The sequence below is a fragment of the Chiloscyllium plagiosum genome, unplaced genomic scaffold (assembly GCF_037043375.1).
Source record: "Chiloscyllium plagiosum isolate Xiang-an unplaced genomic scaffold, Cpla_swu_hap1 HiC_scaffold_44, whole genome shotgun sequence".
Taxonomy (NCBI): Eukaryota; Metazoa; Chordata; class Chondrichthyes; order Orectolobiformes; family Hemiscylliidae; genus Chiloscyllium; species Chiloscyllium plagiosum.
The window spans coordinates 34,220,958-34,248,836 of NW_028270182.1; positions in this window are offsets into that span (position 1 = coordinate 34,220,958).

Sequence of the window (27,879 nt, forward strand, 5' to 3'; positions counted from 1 at the left end):
GTTCAGCCTGACGGTGATGGAGTGAGTGTGACTGGGACAGTGTGACGGTGATGGAGTGAGTGTGAGTGGGTCAGCCTGATGGGGAAGGAATGAGTGCCAGGGGGTCAGGGTGACAGTGAAGGAGTGCGTGTGAGGGGATCAGTGTGGCGGTGATGGAGTGAGTGTGAGGGGATTAGGGGAACGGTGATGGAGTGCGTGTGAGGGGATTCAGGGTGACAGTGATAGAATGAATGTGTGGAGGTCATGGTGACGGTGATGAAGTGAGTGTGAAGGGGTCAGGGTGACTGCAACAAAATGAGTTTGAGGGTGTCACGGTGATGGTGATGGAGTGAGTGTATGTGTGTCAGGGTGACGGTGATGGAGTGAGTGTGAATTGGTCAGGGTGACGGTGATGGAGTGAGTGTGAGATGATCAGGATGACGGTGATGGAGTGCATGTGAGGGCCCCACGGTGACGGTGATGGAGTGTGTGTGAGGGGGTCAGTGTGACGGAGATGGAGTGAGTATGAGGTGGTCAGGGTGACAGTGGTGGATTGAGTGTGCGGCTGTCAGTGTGACATTGATGGAGTAAGTGTGAGGGGGTCAGGGTGACAGTGGTGGATTGAGTGTGCGGGGGTCAGTGTGACATTGATGGAGTGAGTGTGAAGGGGTCAGGGTGACAGTGATGGAATGAGTGTGAGGGTGTCAGGGTGACCATCATGGAGTGAGTGTGAGGGTTCCGTGTAACAGTGATGGAGTGAGTGTGAGGGGGTCAGGGTGATGGTGATGAAGTGAGTGTGAAGGGGTCAGTGTGGCTGTGATGGAATGAGTGTGAGCGGGTCATGGTGACGATGATGGAGTGAGTGTAAGAGGGTCAGGGTAACGTTAATGGAGTGAGTGTGCGAGTGTCAGGGTGACGATGATGGCGTGAGTGTGTGTGGTTCAGGGTTACGGTGATGGAGAGAGTGTGAAGGGGTCAGTGTGGCTGTGATGGAATGAGTGTGAGTGGGTCACGGTGACGGTGATGGAGTGAGTGTGAGAGGGTCAGGGTAACGTTAATGGAGTGAGTGTGCGAGTGTCAGGGTGACGATGATGGCGTGAGTGTGTGTGGTTCAGGGTTCCGGTGATGGAGAAAGTGTGAAGGGGTCAGTGTGGCTGTGATGGAATGAGTGTGAGTGGGTCACGGTGACGGTGATGGAGTGACTGTGAGAGGGTCAGGGTGACGTTGATGGAGTGAGTGTGAGAGTGTCAGGGTGACGATGATGGAGTGTGTGTGAAGGGGTCAAGGTGACGGTGATCAAGTGAGTGTGAGTGTGTCAGGGTGACGGTGATGGCGTGAGTGTGTGTGGGTCATGGTGACGGTGATGGAGTGAGTGTGAGGGGTTCAGCGTGACGGTGATTGAGCGAGTGTGAGGGGACCAGGGTGACTGTGATGGAGTGAGTGGGAGAAGATCTGCATGATGGTGATGGAGTGTGTGTGAGGGGGTCAGGGTGGCGGTGATGGAGTGTGTGTGAGGGGGTCAGTGTGACGGAGATTGAGTGAGTATGAGGTGGTCAGGGTGACAGTGGTGGATTGAGTGTGCGGCTGTCAGTGTGACATTGATGGAGTGAATGTGAGGGGGTCAGGGTGACAGTGATGGAATGAGTGTGAGGGTGTCAGGGTGACCATCATGGAGTGAGTGTGAGCGTTCCATGGAACAGTGATGGAGTGAGTGTGAGGGGGTCAGGGTGACAGTGGGGGATTGAGTGTGCGGGCGTCAGTGTGACATTGATGGAGTGAGTGTGAGGGGGTCAGGGTGACAGTGATGGAATGAGTGTGAGGGTGTCAGGGTGACCATCATGGAGTGAGTGTGAGGGTTCCGTGTTACAGTGATGGAGTGAGTGTGAGGGGGTCAGGGTGATGGTGATGGAGTGAATGCAAGAGGGTCAGTGTGACAGTGATGGAGTAATTTGAGGGGGTCATGGTGAGGGTGATGAAGTGAGTGTGAAGGGGTCAGTGTGGCTGTGATGGAATGAGTGTTAGCGGGTCACGGTGACGATGATGGAGTGAGTGTGAGAGGGTCAGGGTCACGTTGATGGAGTGAATGTGAGAGTGTCAGGGTGACGATGATGGCGTGAGTGTGTGTGGTTCAGGGTTACGGTGATGGAGAGAGTGTGAAGGGGTCAGTGTGGCTGTGATGGAATGAGTGTGAGTGGGTCACGGTGACGGTGATGGAGTGAGTGTGAGAGGGTCAGGGTGACGTTGATGGAGTGAGTGTGAGAGTGTCAGGGTGACGATGATGGAGTGTGTGTGAGTGGCTGTGATGTCCGTGGCAGGATTAAAGGAATCTTCCTGGGCCGAATGGCCTGTTTCCACATTGTAGGTATTATATTAGGACAAGGTTGTTCGCAGGGATTAAGGCTTTTGTCAAATGAATTTCTTTTTTTCAAAAAGGTCACAATTTCCATATGAACATATGATTTCAATTGAATCTGTTGAACGATATAAGGTGTGGAGGGGCATTCTTAAAGAGGACATCATGAAGGTCGAGCGAGAATGTCAGATCGCCTTAGCACGTAAAGTTTAGGATATCACCTAAAGAGATTCCACAAGTACATTAAGAACTAGAGACGAAATAGGACTACTTTAAGATGAAAGAGCTCACATTTGTTTTTAACCTCAGCAGATGGAGAGATATGTAATGTTCACTTCGTGGTGAACGAAATGGACCCTACAACTAAATATTGATGTTTATAAAGTCGTTTCCATCGTAAAGGGCAAGTGCTGGAGGACTTGGAAAATATGAAGATGGATATTTCTCTGGGATTTGATCTCATGTATCTCGGAACGTTTTGGCAAGTTAGGGAATAAAACTGTTGGGCCTTTCGTAGAAATAATTGTGTAAGCTATTACTATGAGTGAGGTGCCGAAAAAATGGGGAGTGGCTAATTTTGTGCTTTTGTTAAGAAAGGGTTACATGGAGAACCCTGGAAACGATCGACCTGTCTTTCTGACGGTGGTCTTAAGTAAGTTGTTGGATGCAATTATAAACGATAGGATTTAAATGCATTTGGAGATACAAGGAATAAATAGGAATAACCAGAATGTTTTTGCGCGAGGGAAGTTGTATCTCACAAACATGACTGAAATTTCGAGGGCATAACTAATATGATTGATCCGGACAAAGTGGTAGGTATTGCTCACTTGAACTTTAATAAAACCTTTTTCAAGGTTCCACATGTTTGCCTGATTCAAAAAGTGAGATCACAGAGAGTTCAAGGTGAGATTTCCAATTCGATATAAAATTAGATTAACAGCAGGAGGCTGGGATTAGCCGTGGAAAGTAGCTTTTAGACTGGAGGACTATTACCGATGGTGTCCCACAAGGATCGATGCTGAGCCCACATTCATTTTTTCATTTAAATAAATGATTTAGATGAGAAGATAAAAAGCATGGTAAGTAATTTGCAAAATTTGTCGGAAAAGGGACAATAAAAAGGTGATGGAAGATTGTGAAGAGATTTTCTCGTCAGGTCAATTTCCCTCTCTGTCCCCGAGTTTTTAAAGCATTGCTGAGTGGGGTTGGGGCGGGACAGTGAAGGGCCATCCGTCCATCGTACAGACCAGGTTATCAGACGTCCATCTATTCTCGTCCCAGTTTGCAGCATTTGCCCCATAACTTTGAGTGTTCTGACTTTCGAGGGAAAATGTCAATGAGATTCGCTCTGTGAGCTTAAATGACACAACAATGGTACTGACGGTTGACATAGTCATACTGGGTTGCAACACCTTTGAGGAATGTATTCTCATGTTCACACACAGAGGCAGACACGCAGGCACATTCCCCGACAGTGATAGAGTCCTCATCATTATACGCACTCCATGCGCTTTACGTCCGCAAGTTTCTCTCGTGAAAGGCGGCTTTAAGTGGAATACAAGCCACCTCTCCAGAAAATATGAACCGTTGCTGTGAGCTGCGATATGAAGTGGATACTGAGCTGAAATAGTCCCACACGCTTCGCTTGTGTAACTTTCAGTAACACGCATCTTGCTCCTGGGATCTGACAGGATAGCTCTCAGCAAACATTCCTCACAAAACTACTGACACACGGCAAACTCTAGACACTTTCATGTCTCGTCTCGTCTCGTTCTGTTTCTGTCCCTCTCACACCTCCAGATTCCTCTTCCTGTCTAGTGCCGAGATCATTGTGCTGTTTGATACAAATACAGACACATCGAGAAAGTGATCTTTATTTCAAAAGCAGAATCAGGGAATGTAAGCTGCGAGGGCTTGCTCACGGCAGGGCAATAAGGCACCACGGTTTCATGTCCTGATTATTGTATAGACTGCTTCCACCAATGGGCACCATACCAGTTATTACCAATTAAAATCTTCCAATAAATACCGTGACTGACAGAAAGTAGCTTCGACCCCTTCCTCGCCGAGGGGCATTTTGCCAACAATGTCCTGTTCCTTCACAAACTGAGTTTTTCTCAGCTGGCCATGGATGCGTCGAGCACAGAAAATGCCCTTTGGCCCACTAAGTCTGCACATTCCAATACAGTCCCCTGAACTGTTCTTACCCCATTTGGCAGCACTTTGCTCAAAGGCTCAAACGAATTCAGCACTGTAAGTGATGGATTATATGGGTTTTTCATGCTTTGGAGGTTTCTGCCTTTTCAATCATGACATGCGGTTCGTTGCAGTTTCCCAAGCTTCCTTATCTGGGTTATATGCATTTTACTTCACCCTGCGATTTGAATTTCAAACAAAAAAGCAGAGAACAAACACACTTCCAGTTCACTCTCGACTCTCAATCACAGTCAGCAAATGCTTAACTGCATGAGGAACTCACAGTGGATTTAACGCCCATCGCCTCAATCACTTGGCCACACCTGTAGAAGTACGCTACTAAACTGGTTTCAAGTTCTCCCTCCCTGTGGAGCTGAGGGACAGGCAATCATTGTTAGGTTTGTTTGAATTGAATCACTACAGCTTCGACAGGGTAAAATGTCAGGATATGTTTGGTCTGTGTCATCAATCTCGATATTTCAAATTATCATTCATTTAGAAGCAAAGACAGAGATTGCAGGAGAAACTAAGCATGTCTGGCAGCATCTGTAGATAGAGAAATAGAGACAACGATTCAGAGCTTCTTCAGGAGTTTCTCATAAGTCTGTTTTTCTCACAGGGTCTTCCATTCCTGCCGAGTTCCTTGAGCAGTATTTGTTTTTGTTAGAGATTCCCAACATCCGCATCACTTTACTAGCCATTAAACAAGAAAGAAACACATTTGTCGTTCCTCACTGGATAGGTTTTCCGATTGGGAGCATATTCCCGAACCTACTAAAAACATGAAACTGCACAGCAAAGGAGTCGGATGGATAAGAACAGCGACCGCTCCATGCGTGGGAAGACCCTATCGGTTAACACCCGAACAGGAGAATTAATTGCTCCCCAGAGACTGGGGAGTTCCTTGTAGCAAGCCCCTTGCAGGATCTCATAAAGAAGACTGTTAGCGAATTCAAGAATTCGCCTGCCCTTCGTGGAATGACAATTGCCCTCGATTGGTTTGACGTTTCCAAAATGAATCCTGGGGCATTCGTTGTGGAAAATGGGAACAGTCTGATCCAACGCCTTGCCGACACAGTCATGTCACCGGGAACCTACTCTCCTAAAACCGGAACCTACTCCCTTCGTGCCTCATGACGAACATATTCCTGAACACGGTAAAACCCCGGAACTGTGCAGCTGAAGGAAAAAGGATGGTGTGATTGTCACTCCCTTCCTGGGTCGTGGGAGAACAGCACCTGTTAGTGAAGAGCCGAACACACTGACTAACATCACCACAGAGACTGATGAGCCAACGGCGTCAATGATCTCCGAATGCAAGCTTTAGCCTTCTCCTCCCCCATGGAAAATACTCCTTAATTAGCTATACCTTTCGAAAATAAATCCTTGGAAATTCATTCTGAAGACATGGGAATACTCTGCTCCCACCCTCTAAAGACACAACCATGACACCAGGAACCAGTTCTCCTCCAACCGGGACCGTGTCTCTTCCAGCCTTTCAGTGTCTTGTCTGTGACCGTGTTTTCTCCTTGTCCCGGAGCTGAAATGAGATTTGACGTCCTGACGTGCTGGAACGAGAATCTTTTCAATGTCACAGATCAGTTCATGTCCGGAGAGCATGAGAGTCAAAGCACTGGCCTCCACAAGCACGGAAAGATTTCTAACCTGTCTCTGCTCAGTCGAACAGTTCATCGTTCATTCGCCTCTGGATCCGCTTCCCAAGGAATATATAAAGATTCAAAAAACTCGATTTCTGCTTTGCTTCTTGACAGTTTCCCCACCTGCCAATTGGCAAAGTTTTCCAAGAATCTCTTCACAACCCTCTGCTTTGCACTATGTCCAGAGATAAATAAATCTCACTTTGTGGAGAGATTCCTGACTCTGGGAATGTTTTGTTTGGAGCAAAGAAGTTTAATGGGAGATTTCTTGGGAATGTTTACAATGAAGTAGGCGAAAGCGGTGTGGATGGGCGCGTTGATGGTCAGGAGGAACTGCTGCCCCTAACCAGGGCAATTGAAAACACAACTTGTATCAAATAAACTCAGTGAAACCTACATATACACCATATGTTTGTTATTATCTGTGAATAGAGGAACAGAGCTAACGTTTTGAGTCAGATCCGTTTCTCGTTCAGAACACAAGTTTCCTGCATGTCAACAATTGAGCAGACCTGAGAAAATATCGAGTTGTTGAGACGGGTTTTCTGGAGTTGCAGGGATAACTCATCCAACAGGAAATCATTTAAAATCAACAGTGAGGGGAACATGTTCTGTATTGATGAGAGATAGAGTGGATGGGAAGGATCCATTTCCATGAGCAGAGAGATTAACAATACGGCAATGGTCGAGAAATAAAGATGTTCTTGTATTTTTACAACGCCTTTCAGCACCACTTCAGTCACAGGCACTGAAGTAACTCTGAAGCAGATGTATCATTGTCAAAACTAAAGTGCTAATCTGGGCAGTTTGTTCAACCAGAGGTCAAACAAGAGCACTGAGAACTGGCCCTGGACAGGCCAGTGAGATTATGCTTTACCTTAAGCGTTTGTTCCTCTCTGGTCTATATCCAGAATAGTGCAGGACCGGTGGTTCTAATCTCAGGGGAAGGTGTTACACACTAAGACACAGATGAGCTGAATGTTCTCACGTTCAGAGGGTAGCAAGTATGTAGAAATATTTACAGCAGAAGTCTGGCAAGACTCAGTATATTTAAGCCTTCAATTATCTCTCTATTAATGGCATGGAGCAAGTGGCAGAGTGAAATGTACACAAATGTGCTGACAATTCACACTCGTGGGAGCACATATTATGTTGAGAACGTGGCATTTCGCATAGACATATAGATAGGTTGAATGAATGGGGAATAACTTGTCAGATGCAGTTTCATGTCGGCATTATGACGTCATGCACTTTGGTCGGAGGAGTCAAAAGAAAGAACACTATTAAAACCGAGAGAAAGTAGAAGAAACGTGTGAGACAGAGGAATCTCATGCCTGACACACTCATGTTTTGTATCATATTCTTTCCCTAACAAAAAGGATGGCTTCCTTTCCGAATGCTCACAATGAAAGAGATGGTTTCCAAGGAAAGTAAAAAACCCTGAAACAAATAGCCTAATCGAAAACAAAGGAAAGAATTGAGTCGTTCCAATGGACAACTTTGATGCTTATGGCTCTCTAAAATTTGTTTATAATGAAGCTGGAAGTGGGAATTGGGGGAGCTGGGGAGTGAAAGTCAGGTCTCCCATGATTACTGTCATCCTTCGTGTGTTTTCCTCATTTTATTGTCTGTTTTATTTCGCATTGTGGTTACTGTGAGTGCGCTTGTAAACCACACCGCTGGTGACTTGTTTCCCAGACAGTTCTTCAACACGACTCGTAAGAATTCAACATTATTTTCTCCTGAATCTAGGTAATCTCTAAACACTGTGCAAATATCGCCAGAACCTCGACATTTTCCACGCCTGTCTGCCTTCTTGCAATATCAATTGATTCATCACTGTGCTCCTGTTGGACAAATCAAGAACGACCCAAACCGCATCAATTGCATCGAGACTGCGAGCGCAGATAACTGCAGCCGCTCCCCAGAGTCCGGGCAACTGTGTGATCACAGAAGCACACATTGAACAGGCAGAAAACCCAAAATAATTACAGTGCCAGAGGCCGTGCCAGGAACGGCACCTGAGAAACAACAGAAACACTCTTTTGAGCTACGGACCTGGTTATATTTCTCAATCAGCAATCGAAGTTTACATTGGTTATATCAACTGATCCCTCACTCAAGGAACCAACAACTGCTGCAAACGGAGGAGAAAATGAGGACTTACACACTGGACATCAGAGTCTAGAGTGCGGTGCTGGAAAACACAGCAGGTCAGACAGCATCTGAGGAGCAGGAGAATCGATGTTTTGGGCATGTGCCCGATGACTGATCATGCCAGAACCGTCCATTCTGCTGCTTCTTGGATGCTGCCGAACCTGCTGTACTTTTCCAGCAACACCGTCTCCATTGCTGCGGACTGTCATACAATCCAAGCTTCCAGCCGCAGAATCAGCAACACTCAGTGTAATGAGTCAACCTATTGAGGACACATTGCAGTGGTGTTTAGTGTCAAGTAGATCTTCATGAATGCGTGTCGTGAATTGTCTGTCCTGTATAATGTTCCCTGCTCTCACTACGTGCAACATTGTTTGACCATATTTGTTTGTACATGATGGGTATTGGGCCCATTGTTCTGGTGAGTTGTTGTCTAAATGTCGCTTTCGGTTTATATTATCTCATAAATCCGAGTAGTCAAAGGCTGTCCGTTCCGATACATTTTTGATTGATGTGTTGGGTCTTGGCATGCCCTCCTAACGTTGTTTGTCTGCAAGGAATTTGCGGGAATATCAATTGTTGCAAAGCATTTCTGGAGAATCCAGTAAACACCACAATCAGTTGTACAAAGTGGCAATGCACAGACATGACGAGGTCAACAAATTCGACCAGAACAACACAACAATAATTGGACAATAGTGGGCAGCCAGAGATTTTCTAGAATGACGAAAATCATTCAATGACTCCATCAAAGAACATGTTGACCTGGACGTAACATACCGGGACCTGCAATGAACGACAAGAAGCAGCAACTGAAAGCAGTGGGAAGGAACGCACAGCAATTCGAAACGCTACAGGACAGCAGAGCTTCATAAGAGTCTCATCAGCCTTGAGGATGTCACTGAGAAAGGGCAAGAAACTGCTGCAAACCAACTTCCCAACACTAGCGAACATCCACACACCATCTGCAAACTTCACTGGAACTACAAATCTTTACACAAACCTTGAAACCCTGAAACAGTCAGGAACCCCCCAGCGGGAGAATGAACCCTTGCATCCCACATGACAGCTGAGGATACGAAACGCCATACTCCAGTGGACGTCAGAGCGAACTGCTCTTGCAAGCTACTTGTGCGTGCTCTTGTCAAAATAACTGCTTGATTTTCCTCATCCAATTTTTCATCGTTTGACGTTGTGTGCCTTTAGCATTACAAATTTACATCTGTATATCTCTGAATTTTCTGAGACTCTCTGCCGTTCCAACACTTAGAGACAGTGAATTCCAGATTCCAACCACTCGTTGTCTGATAAAGTTTTTTTATGTGCAGCTACCCAAACCTTTTTACTCTTATCTTCAATCTATGGCTCCTTGGTGATTGATCTCTCCATCAAATGTTTCGTTAAGTGTACATAATCCATACCGGTCATCATTTCATACATCTCAATACTGTCTCTTCTCAATTTCCCAAGCTTTCAGAAAAACAACGCCAGTCTGTAAAAACTCTTTAATAGTTGAAGTTCTTCAATCCAGATCATATATTGGCAAATCACTTCTGCATCGGTTCCACAGCTGTCATATCACTGCTATAATGTGAATTACAAAATTGTACACAATACTCTATCGAGAGATGAATGATGACTTGACTTAAATGTGGGTAGACAAGAGATATTGGTCTTTTCCAATAAAGTCATTCGTTCGATACTGTTCTGTGCCCTTTTCATGAACCCAATGCTCCAATGATCTCTGATCCATGCAAATAAAACAGTATACGTGAAGATTCAAAACCCAATCACATGGTCTGATAGCATTAAGTGGCTTAATGGACCTGATGGTGATATCGGGGCACGTTCACCTAACAAGAGTGAAAGCTGCAGCACAGACTGAATGATGTCAATGTGAAAGTGAATGTTAATTTTTGCAATGCCCCAGTGAAATGGGAGGAGGGATGGAAAGGTGGAATAGTGATTGTTAAAGGGAGAAAAATCTCCGAGATTGGGTGTTGAGAGTGGCGGCTTAAAGCATTAAAACCAACACCTGAGTGAATATTTTCATCTTAAAATTGATTGTGTCCTTTCTGCGTTTGTTTTGCACAGGTTATGTGGAGTAACATGGAACAAATGCGCATTACTGATACTCGGATTTGAATGGAGGTTGCTTGACCACAACGCAGAGGACGAACCACTATTTGATGACATGAAAAAGCACAATACAAAAAGCAATTAATGCAATGGCAGAGATAGTCGAGGAACCGCATCACATGCACAACAGGAAAGCCCACTGAGACTGGATTGAATCGTCACCCTCGATGTCCCCAGTGGCTGTGGAGATTCCATCATTGAGAATGTTGAAGACTGAATTCGAAAGATTTCAATGAAAGATGAAATGTACAGGCGAGAGTGCACAAATATTATTGAAACATCGGTTTCAATAAACATGAAATTTCACATCGTAACTTTACCCGTGCCGTGAGACAAGGAAGAAACTATTATTGCACACTCACATCGCACCGGTTCCCAGGTCTGGACTCAGTGAAACTGTGTACGCAGTGGAGAAGATCCGATTGGAAATTGAGAGTGGGATGATCGAGTGGATATCTACTTTATCTGCCAGTGACAAAGTCCGTGAGCATGCAGTCCTACTGTGAAGCTAGAGAGGCGCGTGAAACGCCGAGGCTGGGAGCTCCAAACTCGCTCGGAGAAACTTCTGTTGACATGGCCCAGAGGGCTTTGTGTTGTGGGAAAGTATCCTGAGCTATCTAATCTGAATTGAAATTATTAGATTAGATTCCCTGCAGGATGTAAACAGGCCCTTCGGACCAACATGTTCACAGCAAACCTCCGAAGGACAACCCATTCCAATCCTATGTTTACACCTGCCTAATGAACCGAAAATTATGGACAATTTAGCATGGCCAATTCACGTGATGTGCACATCTTTTAGATTGAGGGGGGTTCCGGAGTACACGGAGGAAACACACACAGACACATAGAGAACGTGTAAGCTCCACACAGACAGTCGCCCGAGGCTAGAATCGGACCTGGGACCCGGGTGCTATGAGGCAGCCGTGTTAACCAATGAGCCACTGTGCCACACACTTGCTCATTGAATCGGCGCCCGCAGCCCTCTATAGCAACTATCTGCAAAGAATCACTATTCTCTGACTGAAGATATTCCTCCAAGTCTCATTTCCATATTGTCATCGCTTCACTTTGTCTCTGTGCCCTTCGGTTCTTGTGTGTCATGGTGGTTGAAACATCTTTGCCACATTGGCTCTGCACAGGCCGCTCAGCACTCTGTAAATTTCAAATAAACCGAGTCATTGCCCAGACATCATTGAAACAGACCGCTGTTCCAAACAGTCCATGCTATCATTTACTGAAACAAACATAGTACCAACTACGTGTACTGGGCCCATATCTCTGTTAACATGTCCTATTCCTGCACTTATCTAAGTGTCTTTTAAATGTTGTAACTTTATCCATTTTCCTCCTTCCTCTAGAACTTTGCACAGAAAACATACCGTGTAAAGTAAAGCAAAGTGAACATCATGTCTTTTTATGACCTTTGTCCTCACAACTTAAAATACGCCCACTAGTCCTGAAATACCCCAAAGAAGGAAAGCACCGTTGCAGTTGAGCTAATCTGTACTCCTCAGGATTTTAAAAACAATTATACAGTAAACGTTAACTTCCTATGCTCCTTTGAAAGAAGTCCCAGCCTATCCAGCCTACAGCTCAATTCCTTCATTCCTAGCAACATACTGGTAAATCTCTTCTTAACTCTGTCCAGCTTAATATTCTTCTTTGTCTGACTTGGAAACCAGAACATAGACACAATGCTACAGAAGATGCCTTGCCAACATCCTGTACAACCTCAGGATAACGTCCCAACTTCAACACTAAAAACTGAGCAACGCATGAAAGCGTTCTAACAGCATTTTAACGAAGCTGACGATATGTGACACGACTTCCAAAGTCCATTCCATGACCTATTCACGTGTCTATTGCGCAGGACTATTCAAAACAGTACTTGTAAATGTACAAGTGCTACACCCCTTTATAACTCAAACTGCAGTACCTTACATTTATCCAAGGTAATTTCTCTTTACCATCCATTTAATCATATACCCGAATGATCAATGTCTGTTTAAAACTTCTATAACCTCAGATAACTTTCTTCTCTGTCTACTGTACCACCATGGAGAGTTTTTTTTTTAGATTAGATTACATTACAGTGTGGAAACAGGCCCTTCGGCCCAACAAGTCCACACCGACCCGCCGAAGCGAAACTCACCCATACCCCTACATTTACCCCTTACCTAACACTACGGGCAATTTAGTATGGCCAATTCACCTGACCCTGCACATCTTTGGACTGTGGGAGGAAACCGAGCACCCTGAGGAGAGTCCATCAGCACAGAAACAGGTCGTTTGGCACAAACTGGTTCATACTGATCATAATGCCGGTCCACATTAACCGCATTTCTCTGTACTTGGACCATATCATTCTAATCCTTTGATATCCATGTACTTGTCCAAATGTCTTTTAAATGTTCTTCATGTACACTCAAAGACTTCTGCTGTCATCTCATGAAATGCATGTCGCTCATGTTGGTGTCAACCTCAAACTGATTATCCCTGCCTTCCATATTGTCATCTAAAACATTTACATAAGTCACAAAGGAGCCATCTCTGATCCCTGTGGAACACTGCCGGTCACAAGCTTCCAGTCTGACAAACAACACACCAAAGCCTCACCCTTTCTCTTGTTGTTCATTGAATTTTGTATCCGATTTGCAAACTCACTGTGAACCACATCTGATCTAACTTTACTCGTTAGTCTTCCATGTTGAATCTAGTTAAACACTTTCCTAAAGCCGAAGTAAGCAAAGATATTTGTTCCTGCTTCATCAATCCTCTTGCCTACTTGATCAAAACTCTCACAAATTTGTGAGATCCAGTTTCCACCTCACTAAACCATGCTGATAACCCCCTCTATTTCCTGGACTCTGAAAATGCTATCTTCCAAAAACACTTCAAAAAACTTGCGAACCACCAATTTCAAACTCACAAGCCTGGAGATTCCAGTTTTTTTTTTCCCTGTATCCATTCTTCAATAAGGTTCGTCACTGTCCAGTCATTTTAAATCACACCCATATTTAGAGATGACACAATTATTTCAGCAAGGAGTCTTGCAATTTCCGCGCTTACCTCCCATAATGCTTTGGGATTCAGTCCAAACACAGGTAAACCTCGATGCTAATTGAAACTAGCAACACAGAAAAATATTTACCCCGTGCTGTAATCTGTGAAAATTCGATAGTCAAAACGTTTCGCAAAGGTCACGATTTAAAGGGAAAATATCAATTTTTTTCTTTATGTCTAACAGAGAATGAAAACTAACAACTATTTACAACTAGTTTCTCTTAAACCCATCGTTTACCTTCACTCCGCAATAATATTCCGATTCTAAAAGATACCCAATAATGATTTAAAAAGTAATCATGGTTCAAAACCACTCAGCTTTTTCAAGTCTCATTTTGTGGATTTTTCTGGGAAGATTCTCTCCAGGTTTTCCTCGATGTTCTGCCATGCAACCACATTTCCAGGAAGGTACATTTGTAGGATCTATTGAGCTGGACGTCTCTGACGCAGTCCTAGCTGTTGAAAATGTCCTGATTTATAACCCAAAACATCGGATTGTTTCAGTGTCTTTAATGTTATCAAAACGTGAAGTTCACACCTGATTTTGATTTCGGATCTTGATTCATAATTTAAGCTGATGGCAAACCAGCTCTGCTGGCTGTTTCGAACAAATATCACATTGTTCCCTTGGTCAGAACAGGCTGTTCTGTGTCCTTGCAAGCTTTTCAACTCTTTTTTTCACACCACGTTCATAACAATACACCAGTCCAGGGTCTGGAGTTTTATACGGCTTTTACATTTTCTGAGATGTCCAGCAATTATTTTCCTGTAATATGAAATGTTTATCAGTATGTATTTCCATGATTTCTGTAGTCTCCTTACGTCTAACATTTCCTTGGCGAACAGACTGACCAAACCAAGCTGTTCCACCTTGCTTGAATCCCTCTAAATACTTCCTCTTCATCTAAACGACCAAATGTCTCATAAAATAATGTAGTAGAACCTCTACGTACCAGTTGCTCTAGCAGTTGATTCCATGTGCAAGCCATCCTCTGTGCGAAAAGGGAGTCTTGTCATTCGGTGTAAATCTTACGAGGTCTGGACTCCCGGATCCAAGGGAAAACGAACTTTGCTGTTCGCCTTATCGAGAGCACTCTTGATTTTATGAATCTCTATAAAGTCATCTTCGACCTCCGATGCTGCAGTACGACAAGGCAAAGCCTGCTCGTTGCATTAAAAATCCAGTCCTGAGAACATGTAGACTCTTTGTTGCATGAGGCCAGACAGAGTCGAATGCAATCCAGCCGCTAGAAACATCATCAAATCTCAAATTATTGATGCTTGGTCAAATAGTTTCGGAAAAGGTATCGTCCTCTTCACATATGGAGAGTGAACATTTGGTCTCGCTGTCTCCACAATAAAAAATGACGTGAAAAATTCTTTTAGTGCTTCTTCCATCTGCTGAGCTCAAAAGAAATGTCAACCTCCTTGATCTTTCAGGTAATATTTATCGCGTTGTTCTCTTGCCAGATATGTACTTGTAGACCCTCTTTGGATTATCTTCAGCCTTGGCAGATTAAATTATTTCATATCCCCTCTTTCCTTCCTATTCTGCACTTTATTGAAGTCCCTACAAGAAATTCACTTGAACCCTGTTGTCTGTCTGATTTAGGATACTCTTTCGTTTTGATTTGTTCCTCAACACCTTTATTCAACAATGGTCACGCCTTGTGAGTGTCCAGCCTGACAAATTCAGCTCAGGTTGACAGCATATCTGCCACTGGGAAAATGTTAATCTATGATTAAAGTTGGAATAACAGAGTATTAGAAATGCATTACAGAATAAAATGGATTCCGCATAGCTTTGTGCAGACTAAATCAGACCTAACAAGTTTACAAGTATTTTCAGATCGTAACAAGCACAATACATAAAGGGGAATGCAGTAAATGGAATATATCTGAATTTCTAAAATTATTCTGAACGGTGTTTTATACGATAGCACTTCACAAGCATAGAAGCATAAACCAACACATTTAGGGGTATGTATTAGTTGAGGATTGGGGAATAAATGGAGAGGCGAGGTAATGAGGGCATTTTCATGATAGTAAATTGTAACTTGCAGATTCCCGGAGCCAAAACTATTGGTGCCACAGCTGTTGACAACATGTACTAATCACGTGTAAAATGTAAGTTAATGTACTGTTGCTCAGTTTGGAGATGACACAAAATAGATATGGAAGCAAGTAATGAGGGCGGCACAGCAACGTTGTGGACGGACAGAATCAGGATAAACAAGTGGACAAAAACGTAGCAGCATATAATATGCAAAAAAAAAAGAGGTTTATGCGTTTTGGCAGATATAAATATTAAGTGGGGAAATACACAGCACAAAGCATCAGCATACAGAGCACTTCGCTTCCTTGTACATGAAATATGAAAAGTTAGCATCCAGTTTCAGCAGGTAATCGGGAAGTCAAATAATTTTGTTTCACTTTATTTAAACGGAATGGGGACATATGTTTTTTTTTCAAAATACACATGGCATTAGTCAGATCAGAGCTGGATTAATGTGAACAAATTTAGTCCCGCTATTTTAGGAATAGCAGGTCAGGGAAATTTAACACAAATCATCCTGGATATGGGAGGATATTCTCGGGAGATGAAACTGCGAATATTGCCCCTATACGCATTGGAATGTAGAATAATATAACAAGACTTTACTGAGACACATTAGATTATGAGGGACATGATAGGATAATTTAGGAGAGAATGATTCGCCTTGTCTGAGAATCGAAGACCAGAGAACATAATCTCAGAGTAAGTAGTAACCTATTTAAGAAAGATGTGGAGAAATTTCTATCTCTTCGAGCCGACTGAATATGTGGAAGTATTTTCTGCAGGCCGCTCTAGAAATTGGCAGCTCAGTGTATCCAAGATTACACTGAGATTAGGGAGGGTGGTAAAAAATGAGGGGGTGTGGCGTTGCTAATTAGAAATGGTATAATGGCTGCAGAAAGGCAGTTCGAGGGGGATCTGCCTTTGGAGGTAGTATGGGCTGAAGTCAGAAATAGGAAAGGAACAGTCACCTTGTTGGGTGTTTACTATAGGCCCGCCAATAGCAGCAGAGATGTGAAGAAACAGATTGGGAAACAGAATTTGGAAATGTACAGAAGCCACAGGGTATGAGTCATGGGCGATTTCAACTTCCCAAATATTGATTGGAAGCTCTTTAGATCAAGTAGATTGTACGGGGCGGTGTTTGTGCAGTGCGTACAGGAAGCTTTTCTAACTCAGTATGTAGATTGTCCGACCAGAGCGGAGGCCATATTGGATTTGGTACTCGGTAACGAACCGGGACAAATGATGTGCTTGGGTGAGCATTTTGGTGATGGTGACCACAATTCTGTGACTTTCACATTGGTTATGGAGAGAGATAGGTGGATACAACAGGGTAGGATTTTCAATTGGGGAAACGGTAAATACGATGCTGCAAGACAGGATCTGAGGAGCATAAGTTGGGAGCATCGGATGTCAGGGAAGGATGTTATTGAAATGTGGAACTTTTTCAAGGAACAGATACGTCGTGTCCTTGATATGTATGTACCTGTCAGGCAGGAAAGAAATGATCGTGTGAGGGAACCTTGGGTGACGAGGGAGGTTGAATATTTAGTAAAGAGGAAGAAGGAGGCTTACATAAGGCTGAGGAAACAAGGTTCAGACAGAGCGTTGGAGGGATACAGGATAGCCATGAGGGAGCTGAAAAAAGGGATTAGGAGAGCAAAGAGAGGGCATGAAAAATCTTTGGCGGGTGGGATCAAGGATAACCCCAAGGCCTTTTATGCGTATGTGAGAAACATGAGAATGACGAGAACGAGGGTACGTTCGATCAAGGACAGTAGTGGGAGAGTGTGTATTGAGTCGGAAGAGACAGAAGAGGTCTTGAATGAATACTTTTCTTCAGTATTTACAAACGAGAGGGACCGTATTGTTGAAGAGGAGAGTATGAAACGGACTGGTAAGCTAGAGGAGATACTTGTTAGGAAGGAAGATGTGTTGGGCATTTTGAAAAACTTGAGGATATACAAGTCCCCCGGTCCTGATGGGATATATCCTAGTATTATGTGGGAAACAAGAGAGTAAATTGCAGAGACGTTGGCAATTATCTTTTCGTCTTCACTGTCAACGGGGGTGGTACCAGGGGACTGGAAAGTGGCGAATGTTGTGGCCCTGTTCAAAAAAGGGAATAGGGATAACCTCGGGAATTACAGGCCAATTAGTCTTACTTTGGTTGTAGGCAAAGTAATGGAAAGGGTACCGAGGGATAGGATTTATGAGTACCTGGAAAGACACTGCTCGATGAGGGACAGCCAGCACTGATTTGTGAGGCGTAGGTCTTGCCTTACGAGTCTTATTGAATTCTTTGAGGAGGTGACCAAGCATGTGGATGAGTGTAGAGCAGTGGATGTAGTGTACATGGATTTTAGTAAGTCATTTGATAAGGTTCCCCATTGTAGGCTTATGCGGTAAATCAGGAGGCATGTGATAGTGGGAAATTTGGCCAGTTGGATAGAGAACTGGCTAACCGCTCGAAGTCAAAGAGTAGTGGTAGATGGCAAATATTCCGCCTGGAGCCCAGTTACAAGTGGAGTTCCGCAGGGATCAGTTCTGGGTCCTCTGCTGTTTGTAATTTTTATTAATGACTTGGAAGAGGGAGTCAAAGGATGGGTCAGTAAATTTGCAGACGATACGAAGATTGGTGGAGTTGTGGATAGTGAGGAGGGCTGTTGTCGGCTGCAAAGGGACTTAGATATGATGCAGAGCTGGGCTGAGGAGTGGCAGATGGAGTCCAACCCTGTCAAGTGTGAGGTTGTCCATTTTGGAAGGATAAATAAGAATGCGGAATACAGGGTTAACGGTAGGGTTCTTAGTAAGGTGGAGGAGCAGAGTGATCTTGGGGTCTATGTTCATAGCTCTTTGAAAGTTGCCACTCAGGTGGATAGAGCTTGTAAGAAGGCCTATGGTGTATTAGCGTTCATTAGCAGGGGGATTGAGTTCAAGAGTCGTGAGGTGATGTTGCAGCTGTACAGGACCTTGGTAAGCTCACATTTGGAGTACTGTGTGCAGTTCTGGTCGCCTCACTTTAGGAAAGATGTGGAAGCTTTGGAGAGGGTGCAGAGGAGATTTACCAGGATGTTGCCTGGAATGGAGAATAGGTCGTACGAGGATAGGTTGAGAGTGCTAGACCTTTTCTCATTGGAAAGGCGAAGTATAAGGGGTGACTTCATAGAGGTTTATAAGATGATCAGGAGAATAGATAGAGTAGACAGTCAGAGACTTTTTCCTCGGGTACCACAGAGTGTAACAAGGGGACATAAATTTAAGGTGAAGGGTGGAAGGTGTAGGGGAGATGTCAGGAGTAGGTTGTTTACCCAGAGAGCGGTGGGGGCATGGAATGCGCTGCCTGTGGGAGTGGCAGAGTCAGAATCATTGATGACCTTTAAGCGGCAATTGGATAGATACATGGATAGGTGCTTAAGCTAGGACAAATGTTCGGCACAACATCGTGGGCTGAAGGGCCTGTTCTGTGCTGTATTGTTCTAGGTTCTATTTTCTATGTTCTATATTCTAAGACTGTGAGAAACAGATTTTAATCAGCAAGGTATTCAAAGGTTAGTTGCTATTGCAGGAACGTGAATCTGAGGATTATCAGATCAACTGTAATCTCACTGAATGGTGAGAGCAGACTGCACAGGTTGAATTGACGACTTCTGCATCTTATTATCTTTCCTTTCTGGACTTTCAATTGCTTCTGTTTTTCCTTTATCAGTGAATTTACCGGGCATTAGAAGAAGATTTACAGTGCGAAGGCTTAAAACCAAATATCACTTCAGTATCTGATGGTGTTGTCCAGTTGATTGTTGCCTGAATATGATTCGCTTTTGAACATGAAAGGGAAAAGCATCATTCACAGTGTGGGGAAACTGTACACGTGTTGTACGTGTGGGCAGCGCTTCACCAGATAATCTGCCGAGTCCGAACATGAATACAGTCAGGCGAGGGAAAGACCATTCGTCTGTTTCGAGTGTGGGACAGAATTCACTTGATCCACTACGTTGTTATAACAACAGCAAGTCCGCATAGCGGAAATGTCTTTTAAATGCCCTGAACGTGGGAAGCGGCTTAAAATCTCTGAGAATCTGTTGACCCATCGATATGTTGACAGTAATGAGAAACGTCATTTGCTCCCAAACTGGGCCTGGATGAAAGTGGACTCTGTGCACGCACCATCTCACTGTGGGGAGAGGCTGTTCACCTGCACTGGTGTGGGAGGAGATGTGATGTGAAATCCAACCGACTGAAACAACAGCAAGTTCACAAGTGAATAAAGTGCCTCGTTTTTACTGTGCTTCATCGTGTGTCAAAGTCTCAACCAAAAGTTTTGGTTTGAAGTCCAGCTTACTGTGGAGCTGTTCCAAAGAGTTTAATGTATAGGAAAGGATTAGAAGGATACGGGGCAATGGCAGGGAGATGGGGTTAGTCTGAATGCACATTTTGGTCGGAATGGGCCAGTTTGGACCAAAGGGTCTGCCTCTGTGCTTTAGGACTCTATGACTCTAACAACCATTGCTTGTCTCCCACTGAATATCATATTGTACTTTCCCAATTCACTGGAGCGAACTTGACCCTCCACCCTGCAGGCTTCCCTGATGTTTGACAACCATGATCAACATTCGATATTATATGCAGATGCCGTGTAAAATGCAACATATTAATGTCAAATTTCCTGAGAACAAGATTATTAATTAGTCCTTCTGAGCACACATCACCAAATCCAAAATAACCTTGTCTCTAATTTGGATTACAACATACTCTTCCAGCTACCTGATACACACTTCTGTAATTTATTTTTCACAGCATTAGCAGTCACTTAGTTTACGCAGTTTCGATGTAACGTGAGATAATTCAGTATTACTGCAGCACCAACAATACCAATTTTCCACAGCATAAGATATACAAAATTTGCACGCCAATTTTGCACGGCAGAACACACCAATGCTTGTTTCCCATTGCTAAGATCCTCCCAAACCGATTCCGTGGGATCTGATGGACATGTCGGTAGCATTATTAGCGACAGACTTCGAGAAGACGTTCATTGAGGCTCACCTCGACGCTGAGATGATTTGAAGAAATGTCCACGACGTTTTTTATCCTCGTTCTACCAGGATAAGTATCACCGTATTCTCTCTGCTCCCTCACACTGACTGTATATCTGGTATAGCACCTTCCCCCTAACAAGGCTTACGCTCTATCTCCAAATAAAGTTCATGTACTTCCAATCACTGTTGAATTCAGCACCTTCCTTCCATCATTTTGTCTGTCGCCTATGCAATACACCCACACCAATAACACCTATGGATTCTGCACTGTGGACTGACTCCCTCCAGACACCTCACCATTCAGCAACACTCCCCCCGCACCACCACCTACAACAGTACGAACAGCTCATTCCCCACTTCCCTTTCTCCCATTCCAGGATAAACAGCCTGGAACAAGAAAGAAAGGGCCAAGCCGGGTGGTGGAGTGTCCGATATCCGTTCCCTTTCCCCCCCCTCTCCCCGCCATGTTGGTCGGACCTCTGCACGAGCCGGAGAGGACCGAGTGAATCGTATGGAGATTCTGTAATATCCACCTCCTACCAACTGAGTAAGAAGCAATGTTTTGTGGAGGGCAATTATCACTTTAACCGCTCTGTCTTTTCCGCTATTTCTTTCCCTCCCAAAACAACAAATATCTCATTGCAGAAAGATGGAGACACAGAAATACTTAGAGACATATGTAAACACCACAATATACTAACATTCACAGCACATGCAATGAGATGGACCCGCACACATGTAGAGGCATACAGAGACATACACAGTCACACACAAACAGATAAAACGCAGAGGCTAATACACGGAGGAACAAATGTATACACACAAATACACAGACACACAAACACATGAACAAACACACACGCACGCATGCAGATACACAGAAACGCAGGCACTTGTGTCTATAAACGAGAGATAGATAGGTTTTTGATGAATAAGGGTACCAAGGGTTACCGAGAGATGTCACTAGAATGATGTTGAGAAACCTCTAAGCCAATATTAAATGACATTCAGATTCGATGGGCCGAATTGCCTAATTCTGCTCCTTTTTGTAAATGCTCGTGTGGTGTTATGCTATCTGGTATTCTCTTCCTGGGACAGGAGCAGAGAATGAGTTTAATACATATTTGATTGGAAAGAGTCAGTGGTAATATTGGACAGGTTTAGGGGGCTGTATAAGTCTAATCCTAATTGCTCTGTCCTTATGTTTCAAAAAAGGTGACAATTTGTTATTAGTTTAACACAGTTTTAAAATAATGGGTCCTGCAATGAAATAAGGATGTTCCTTTCCCTTTCGTGTTGTGCTGTTTGTGGTGCCCTTTTCCTCAGGGAGCAGTAAAGACGCGTTTTTTTAAGATATTCAAGGCTGACCTCGAGTGATCTTTCCTGGACAGGAGGGTCAATGTTTATTGGGAACAGACCAGAGATAGATGGTCAGAACATTCGGATCAGCCATGAGCATTCTGAATGGTGCAGCCGAATGGCCAACTTCTGCTCCGATCCATTAAGTTAGTCTGTTGATGTAGCAAGTGGTATGAAATGATGTTGTTGCTGGGAAAGGGTAGCGGGTTTAATCGTAGCAATGTTTTACTGCATCTGGACAGCGAGACTGCAGATACAGGAGGTCAGAGTCGAAAAGTGTTGCCCTGGAAAAACACAGCAGGTCAGGCAGCATCCGAGGAGCAGGAAAGTCAATGTTTTGGGCATAAGCCCTTCATCAGGAATGTGCCTGAAACATGCCTCTCCTTCTCCCTGTACACGCGTTCCTAGGAGGCCTTTTGATAAGAAGCATTATCAGTTTAGGTATTGGATGCGAAATCTTTTTGAACTATCCACGATTTTGTGAAAAATTCGCTGGATACATATTTTATCTTGTTAGGGTGTTTGAAACTGTAGAATAAATGCTAAGAATAAAATGTGTTGATTGATAAAAATGCATAGGCGTGTACTGCACCTTTTAAAGAGAGTAAAAGTTGGCAAGGACTTAACAAACACAGAGCGTGCTGAATTTTGTTTTAAAAAGTAACATTTGACTGAAAGAAACAGTTGAGCTGAGTGCTACGGTATACAACAAATTCGATTTAGGCCAATCAGTTTAACTTACGCTGCAAGAAACCAAAATCCAAACGAATTTGAATTTTAATGCTATAAAACCAATGAGACATTCTGGTGTTTTGTGGTATAAAATCGGGCATTTTGAACAGTTAGCCAGGGCGGCAAAAAAGCACTAATAAATGCAGACTGCCTGCAGAATCGCTCTTTGAAAGGTACCTGTTTCTATGAAATCTGTGCAGTAGAAGACCAAAGAAAAGACCCGGGAAAACCTACAGATGAAGATTCACAGGAAAATCGACATAACTCGCTGAGGGTTTTGAAATTCTTTTTTTTTTTGTAAATATTAATCAGGTGGTTTTATTAGATCAGTGCATTGCTGTAGAGTGGGAAGTCGATAAACTGATCAGAACAGGATGAGTACAGTGTAGAAAGGTGTTGTTTAATATTCTCTTTTTTTTCTTGGAGTTAAAGAATAAACTATTATTGCTTTCTATAGATAGAGGGATTTGGTCGTTCTTTGTCACTCACACCTTTACAGACTATGAGGCGAGGTGATCTTTTTTCTGTGTGTCTGGTTTAAATTAGCAGAAGGGCTTTGCACTCTGTCGTAACATTGATTTTAACGCAGATATAATGAAGACATCAACCGATTTCTTAAAATTATGCAGACACATGTAAACATGCCATGAAATTATGCAGCTGGGATTTTGTTTTTTTTTTGCTCAGAAAAGGCACTATGTACAACAGCAGTAATGATGCATTTGTATATAGGATCTTATCATCCATTGCAGAGAATTTTCAAGGAAATCACACGTGGTCCTTTTTGGTGTTCAGTTGGCATTATTGCATCTTTTAACACACCTGACAAGAGAAAAAAATCCTGCGTCATCTTTACCAATCGTGTGGGTTTCCTGATGAAAGATTCTTTGGCATCTTTCCACTATCTGACGTAAAGTGAATTGAACCAAATCCAACTGTTCCGGGGAGATATCCCATTACAAGTAGCTTATGTGAGTGGAAGAACTTCAGAGGACAGAATAACATTTGGGATATTCTGTCATCTTTCCATTTCTTAAGAGTTCAGCTATTAAAGAACTCTGGATAGCTTTCATTTTTTTGTTTTGTCTTAAAATGTGTGTGTTCATGTGTGCATGCAGCTGCACGTTTCTGTGTTTGTCACATTTTTCTAGAAGATGAGCCAGGCTGACACTTATATCATTGGCCTTATCACTAAACTTTGAAATTTCTTGAAACCAGTGGAGGAGTGTGACTGCAAAATGAATCAGTGACCCTGTAACATTGGTTGGAACACGAATGAGAAATTCTGAAAGAGCTGTAAAAGTGGGAATTCCCTTTCCCAGAAGTATGTGATGTCTCGGTGTTTGTATTGAACAGAGAAATGAATGAATGGAAATGGTGCATACAGAAAAGTGCTGCTAAGCCCACAACCAGAGCAACTACGAACTTAGTACCTGGTACAGCAGTGGCAAAGTGGTTAATGACCCACTCCCGCTCCTCACTCAAATGTTCCAATGTTCAATTCAGCCCCGCACAGGAGCAGATGGAGGCCACTTGCACCAAATACCTGGTTCACAGTAACATAGGATATCATTTAGTTCCTCCAGACTGACACTCACAGTATGGTGTGGGTTGGAAAATGTTATTGAGTAATACAAGCTAGGTTCGAAAGACGCCTCTGGTCTCTTTACAGACTGTTTCCGCTCTGCAACCTGTGGTTCATTTGTTGGTCATGTAGTGGACCCAGATTAACTGTGAATACAGCTCACAGACATCAGTCAGAGATGATACACAAAATAATTTGAGCTCTCTGACTGCAGCATTCAGGAAAATTACAACCATTAACTTTCCAGATACAGGATATGAGAACATAAGGAACAGGATGAGTTAATTCGGCCAGTCATTCCTGCCGTGCCATTGTGTACCATGATGGCTGGTCCACTGTTGGTAACAATTCCATTCAATTCCCAATTCTTCACACCCTTCAACTCAATGATAGTGGGCAAAAACCAATCTACCTCCACTGTAACTACTTTAAGTGATCTAGATCCTCGAACTCTCTCATCCAGATAGTTCCTGACATTCATTACCCTTTGTGAGAAGGAAACACTCCTCACACAGACACAATGACCTATTGATGAGTTCAATAGAGGTGAACACGGGAGCCCAGCTAAGAGTGGCAGACCCTGATATCAAGGCCGGAGTTGACTCAGGATGGTATCAACGAACGCTGACTAAATTCAATTTAGTGGGCATCAGCCACAATATCTCTCTGGTTGTGGTCATCTATTGCACAACGGATGATATGCGTGGTTTGTGGACATCAATCCTTTCAGTTCCAGGGCATCACTTGAAGAGATCCTCAGGGGAGCTTCCTTAGCACAAACAGCTCCAGCTGCTGCATCAATCCTTTCCACCACCATAAGATCAGAAGTTGTGATGGTCACTGAAGATCAGGCAATATTTAGAACATTTTGTATACTGTCAGCTCCGGAACCATTCTATGTCCATATGCAGCAAGACCCGGACAACATTCAGGCTTGTGCTGTTAAAGTGTCGGTAACATTCATGTTACAGCATGGCCAGACACTGCACATTTCCACAGTTAAAAGAGGAGCTCATTCAGCATCTCAAGGTGGTTGCACCCGATATGAGGAAGTAATTTAGGCCATCGAAAGGAATGAACAAGAAGAGGGACAAACCATTCAACCCTTCTGCCTGTTCCACAGGAAAAGAAGCAGTCTCGTCAGATCATCTAACTGCTAAACAGGAACGTGAAATTCCAATCAGACCCTTGAACGCGTTCCATGCGACGAGGATGAGAACATTCATCCCCTCAAGGGCTTTTGCAGAAACAGGAGGATGTCATTGATGCTCCAACGTGACAAACCAAAGGAGCAGAGACTGCACTCAGAGACGGCTCCATGATGTTCCTCGTAGCCCCATTGCATGTGGAATGTGTGCCATTTTAACACAGTTTCCTGGCAGTGAGGAGAGAAGCCAAATATCTTGTGTGAAGTCTCAAGGAGGCATCTTCCCCCTCCGAGAAGACAGACCCATGTTCTCCATCGAGGACAGAAGCTGTTGGGAATAGTTAACTGTTTTAGAGTGAAGGTATTGTGGCTGCTGTCGGGATTTTGGTAACATGACGTTCTGTGCAGAATCACATACACCGAATGCACTGTATTAATGTGGGGAGACTGTATGCAAAGCCTGAACCTGTCTCTGTCAATCGACATGGAAAGTGGGGCTGAAGTAGGAGAAACGTTCTCAGAGGCACTTAAACTATCGAAAATTATAACCCGCGAAAAAAAAAACAAATAATGGAATTTATCACGTTCTTAGTGTCTGTTTAGAACATAATGAGTGATTGTCCATTCCCCTCAAGTTTCAATGCAATCACCTCTTATTCTGTCACAGCGCTGCAGATTAATCTTTACTCACTCCTCATGGTACCATGATCCCTGTGATGAGTCTGTTGACACTCTTTCACACTCTCTCTGTGACGAGGAGATCATTCCTTATAAAGGAGAGAAAATCTGCCCACAATACCCTAAATAATGCCTCAACAACACTCTCAAAGATTATCACAATAATTCAATTCCTTCACTTTGCCGTCTCTGTTTCTTTCCTGTGGTATAAAAAAAGCCATTCCTTCTCTTTGCCCTGAGACTGACGTGAAATTTACAACTTCCTTATGTCTGTACATCAACATCAATAAAGCCAACACCAAAGATGGAGATGAACATCACTCTTGCGAAGAATTTCAAAGATATAGAATAAACCTAAAACAAGGAATGGCCACCTGCCTGAATGGAAATGGGCTGTCGGAATATGGTAAACAGGCAGAGGAAGGAGCTATCTTTCCATTGTTCTTCCCTCACGGGATGTGTGCAACCCTGATCAGGCCGGCATGTTGTACCGATCTAAAACTGGGTGGCTGGTTCAGCTGTTCAACAGGACAGTAAAGAGTAAACTACATTGCTGTGGGATTGCAGTCACACGGAGACCTGACCAGGCAAGGATGACCCATTGTCTTCTCAAAAGGACATGAGGCAAATAGATGGGCTTTTTCTCACAAATGATAATGGTTTTATTTTAATTATATCAATGTCTTTCATGTGATGTCATTGCATTATTATTCGATGGCAGTAGGTTAAGCGTCAATGACTTGAGCACTATACACTGTCTTGCATCTGACAGATTCTGTGCAGAGAACAAGTTAAACTTCTCAAATGCAATTATTTTGTAGTGGACACGTGGTTTGAAGAGACTTGAAGAAACAGCTGTATCGGATTTAACAAAAACACAAACGATGGTTTATTCAGGAATTGCACTGAGGCTGAGGAGACGACTGGGATATCATAATGGTATTGTTGTATTGGACAGGATTGGTGGGTAGGGAAGATATAGAAATGTAAATTTGTGTAGGACAGAAAGGATTATGGAGTTTGAGAACAGTCCGGTTGCTTCTCGCATATCAGTGAGTAATTTGTAAATAGTAATTTGCTTTATATATTTTATAAGGAAAGGAATTTTTGATTGGAACTGAAGACATTGATTGCCATTTCCTAATATTTACATATCATGAGCAGAAATTCAGTTCAACCCAGTTTAACAGTCAAAGAGAATGACTTACTAGGAACACCAACTAGAGCGAGGATGGGATAGTAACCACCTTGAATAATCCAAAGGATTTCCTGGATCCGCCATGCTAATGATATCCAAGGCTGAGAAAGAAAGTAAAGACCCAAGGATAAACTCCTGTTCATTGTTGGAACATTCAAGTCTAATGTTCTCAGATTCTGATCCATTGTTGAAACATTCGAGTGTAATGTTCTCAGATTCTGATCTCTCCTCCCTTCCCTTTGGAGCTGCTGATCCCTCTTAGTACTCCCTCTCACACTTTGGGATAATGCATTGACAGAGCCCATTTATCGTTTAAAGATGGAAACCTTCCACTGGGATAATTAGAATCCACAGAGATTGTCGGTGAACAAATAGCTCCAGTTAACCCCTTTCAATTCAATATTAATTTTATTGAAATTCAAAATTTACACATTCCGCATGGGATATGTGGGAGTGACTGAGGGAAGGGATGTTGGAGATGGCAGTTTGTTTGTGTGTAATCATTCAATCTGCCTTGGATATGAAAGTAAT